General features: G+C 45.1%; 1 long non-coding RNA gene and 1 pseudogene across 1 annotated transcript; one reads left to right on the top strand and one right to left on the bottom strand.

Moving 5' to 3' along the window:
• Positions 1-527: 527 nt before the first annotated feature.
• Positions 528-1,928, bottom strand: LOC141574602 (uncharacterized). Its single transcript, XR_012501491.1, has 3 exons — positions 1,781-1,928; positions 983-1,093; positions 528-626 (listed from the first exon to the last, which is right to left on the bottom strand). It is a non-coding gene; the product is annotated as an uncharacterized LOC141574602 (long non-coding RNA).
• Positions 1,929-3,071: 1,143 nt separating this feature from the next.
• Positions 3,072-4,161, top strand: LOC141574700 (diphosphoinositol polyphosphate phosphohydrolase 2 pseudogene; annotated as a pseudogene).
• Positions 4,162-4,563: the final 402 nt, after the last annotated feature.

The raw sequence follows: 4,563 nt of genomic DNA, 5'->3' as shown, positions 1-4,563 counted from the left end.
TAATTGGATCAGGGACCATTTGACAATGCACTAGCATGGAAAAAATGCAAAGCTAAATTATGTAGGTTTTAATGTGCAGCTTATGTTACATGCAATTGCTCTCCTTAAAGTGTTTTATACATGTAATTAATTTTAACTTAAAAAGAACATAAAACAATGAAAACAGGCTCCACAACCAAGATACACTTCTCTTCATTTCTCTGTATTGTTTTATTTCATCTGAACAAGATCAATTACATCCACAATATCAGGGCCTGTAACTCAGCTCAGTGTTAGTGTGAGATTTAACCTTGGCAAAACAGCACCTTGACTCAGCTCCCTCTGCTGTAAGAAGCAAAGGTCAGAGCCAACCAGTTATTTCAGGAGGACACCTAACTACACAGGTGGTTTCCTACACAAACCCATTCCTCCCTCCTCATTCCTTGCTGCTGGAGGCCGGTTTAGGTACTTACCTCTTGGGGCCAAGTGATGAGATGTGGTCCCCTCACCAGCAACAGGAGAGAATCTTGACCCATCAAAATGTGCCAAAGTAATTTTGTTCCCCTCTAAGGCCCACACTGGGCACGGACAGACAGGGCAAATCTGCTAGGAAGGTTTCTGAGGATGAGAGTCTTAATTCTAAAACTCTGAAAGTAAATACACCAAAAGTCAGTACAGGAACTCGGGCAGCCACCCTGGGGCCTGAGGGGACCAGCACAAGAGGCCAAACAGATGAATTAGGCTGGGTTCTCACCTCCATCTCTGAGCTGCTCAAGTAACCAGTCCTGAGTGGCCTGACACTGGCATCCTGTTTTGTGGGATAATAAGCCCTCTTTGGTTTTGGACATTTTGGTTGAGCCTTCTGTTATTTGCCCAAAAAGCACTCCAACTCATACAAAGAGCTTTAGTGGGAATTAAAAACTCCCCAGGGAAGAATATCCTGGGTTTAAAATCTAAGCAACCAAGAATCCACAGGGCTCTTCTCTCAGTCCCAGTTACTCACCATCAAAAAGTGATGGCCCTCAGGTTCAGCTCAGGGAAAATTAAAAATAACTTGTTCCATGAACCTCTCCATTAGATCTCAGTCTTCAATTATTCCATGTCTTATTGGCCACTAAAGCAAGAGAAATCAAACTATGTCAAGCTTCAGTCCATGTCAGTAAGAGCAACAGTTTTAAAAACACTGGCCCAGAAGAGACTGAGTTATTAGAGAAAACAGGTCCTTTGCACTGGGTGAATGTTAATTTATGTAAAGAAATAACAGGCACTTTACAAGAAATATTAAGTTATATTATCATTTATATTCTACTTCACATCTCTAAGTACAAAGTATCATCTTAACAGTGGAGTAATAGATGCAAAAGTACAGCTAATCCGCCATACCGTTCCATTTGGAGTTTGGAGGTTTTTAGAACAAATACCTAGTTAAACAATTTTAGTGCTTCTTTTTAATTAATCAGTCTACAGCTCTTCTACATCTGACAGGTCAGTGAGTCAACCTGCAATTTTCCACAGAAGCAGATCTTGCTCTCACATGAAGCCCAGCATTCCCAGAGTCAATCCTGCATTCTGGGGTTTCTTAAATTCACTTGATTCCCCACATGAAAAATACCTTGTTCAACTAACACAACACTGTAAATCAACTATACTTCAATTTTGAAAAATACCCCATTCAAAACCAACAACAACAAAACCTCTTTTCGAACACAAGAATAAAATACACAGCTCACAAGTACAATTGCTATGAAATCTACCATTTTGCATGATTCATCCTACTCTCTGTTCTTGGTGATACACTTACAGAAGCAAATCCCGGTGGGGAGTTTACCTTTGTGGCATACGTGGGTTTATCTATGGCTTCATCCCCTATGAAAAAGTCCAGGTCATCAACTCCCCTCAGCACCCTCCTTTGGGCTTGGTCAACCACTTTTGCTGACTCTCTGATGGCAATACCTTAGGGAGAACAACGCAAAGATTTCTGTCTGCATCCATACTCATTTCAAGGGTCAAGGAAGCATAATATAACCCCTGTGTATGTACAAGTAAATTTTCAATGTCAGGGTCTTATTTGGAATTGAGAGTGTTCACAGAAAAGACGCTATCACAGAGCACATAAAGTAATACAGAAACCTTTCTTATGTTCTGGTATTATTTTTAGTGCGGCACAAAGGAGCCTAGCTGGTCTGCTTTTAATACTGACAAAAGATGAATTACTAAATTTTTCAGTTTCATTTGGAAAAACATCCCTCATGATAGTGAAGTGAAAAGCACATATCAATCGGTTCCAAATTTAGAATACAATGTAGAAGGACACAAAATTAAAAATATAATGTGAAAGAAGAAAATAAACTGAAAAATGCTCATACACTCTCAAGTCATTTTAATAAAACTGTGTCACACAGACTTAAAATATATTTTTATTCTTGTTACAAAATCACTAAAAGAAAAAACTGAGGTTGCTGACTAATATCTCACAAGAAAAATTCAATAATCAAACAACTGTATTATGTAAAAATATTAATGGCTTTATGATATATTATTTTAATAACAGTTTAACCACGATATTTAGGAATATACTTATAGTTAATAATCATATGAAACTTCACTGTAGAATTTAACATCTAATGAAATGTGGAAAGCTTCATGAAGATTCAATTTTCCACTTAAATTCCTAACCCCTGGTCACACTTTGCTTTCCCATAAACTCATCTTCATCAAATTTATTCCAAAAAAAAATGAGTAAACATATACAACCATTTTTAAAAGTAGAGTATTTGTAGTTCCCAATTTATTAGAAATGAAGAATAACAGCAAAGCTAAGGGAATGAATTTTAAACCTTGTCCTCAGAAAGGCATCTTGAAATAATAGCTTGAAAAGGTAGGAAAAAAAAAAGAGGTACAGGACAGAAATCACTTTGCTCATCTCCTCTTCTGACTCCATCTCACTGCCGCACTTGGTCCAGAAGCTTTCAACTTACAGAAGGTGGCACAAATCCAAAGCTCAGGATTTCTGCAGGACTAAGGCAGCAGGCGTGACGTGGACGTGCTGGGGGCGGAGCCCAGAGGAAGCATCCGAGGCAGAAGCAGCGGGCATGCCAGGACCACGAGGCCGAGAGTGGGGCTGGGGAGGTCTGGAGGGCCGGGACGAACTGCGGCAACTGCAGCCACAAACACACCCGTCCCCGAGCACAGACCCCGCCACGGGCGGCGCACTGACGGGCACCGCGCAGCCACCTGTGCACACGCAGCACGTCAGAGGGCCCTGACGGGACGGCCCGCAGCCGACACCAAACGCCTCGCGCGGCCGCGGCGCTGCTGCCGGGCCGGCGGGAGCCCCTGCAGCCGTCTCCCCGCACCTCGCGCCCCGCTCAGCCCTGGGCGGCGGCGGCAGCGGTGGGAACCGGGGCGAGCGGGCGGCGGGCTCCGGGGAAAGCCACAGATGCCCTGGTGGAGGCCGCGCTCCCTCCGCGGCGCCCGGGCTGCAGGGACCAGCGCTCGCGCCCCGCCCCGCGTCGGAGCGGCCGCCGGCTCCGGGACTGACCGGCCGCGTCGCCCTGGGCCCCGACTCGCCCTCGCCCCCGCGCCCCGGCGGGGTGGCGGCCTCCGCAGGGGCCGCGGCAGCGAGAGCCCGCCTCTGCGATGAGGTCCAAGCCCCCCTAGGCCGCGGACCTAGGACCGCGAGGGCTTCAAGAAGCGGGCGGCGTCCCTGTGCTTCCGGAGCGAGCAGGAGGACGAGGTGCTGCAGGTGGGCAGGCTTCGGTCCCAGACCAGTGGACTGGCCCAGGAGGAGGACTGGAGCCCCAGGAGGAGCCTGCCGGTGCTGCCGTGAGGGAGGCTTACCAAGAGGCTGGAGTCAAAGGAAAGTCAGGCAGACTCCTGGGCATATTTGAGAACCAAGACAGAAAGCACAGGGCATATGTCTATGTCCTTACTGTCACTGAAATATTAGAAGACTGGGAAGATCCTGTTAATACAGGAAGGAAGACAGAGTGGTTCAAAGTAAAGGATGCCATCAAAGTTCTCCAGTGTCATAAGCCTGTACATGCAGAGTATCTGGAAAAATTAAAGCTGGGTTGCTCGCCAACCAGTGGAAATTCCACAGTCCCTTCCCTTCCAGAGAGTAACACCTTGTTTGTAGCTGCTGCACAGCGAAGCTCTGGGCTGCCATCCAGCATAAGATAGACAGGGTTGGAAGGACTTCTTCCACCATGTGCAATCTCATGGGCAGAGGCTTCTTTATTTTCCTTGACAAATATCTGAATGACGCTTACAAACTGAATTTGCCTTGCGGGATTTTTTTAACAATCTGCTTGATTTTTAGGTGCTTTCAAATCTTCTTTAAAAAGAAAAAAGATAGTGTAAAATATTTTAATAAGGCAAAGCCATGTGGAATTTTTTTTTTTAGATGCCTTAAATGTGCTCTCCCACCCAGCCCACCCACCTTGTTATTTTGGTTGGCATTTTCTCTTTTTCCCCAGTATTTTTTTATCCATTTGATATCAGTCTGTGGTTTTTGTCAGATCAACATACATGTGGGTATATTATCCTGGTGAATTGTCTTCTCATTCACAATATTAACATATT

The sequence above is a fragment of the Camelus bactrianus genome, chromosome 22 (genome assembly GCF_048773025.1).
Source record: "Camelus bactrianus isolate YW-2024 breed Bactrian camel chromosome 22, ASM4877302v1, whole genome shotgun sequence".
Taxonomy (NCBI): domain Eukaryota; kingdom Metazoa; phylum Chordata; class Mammalia; order Artiodactyla; family Camelidae; genus Camelus; species Camelus bactrianus.
Note: the sequence above shows the minus strand (reverse complement) of the source record. Positions and strands in the feature narration are given on the sequence as shown.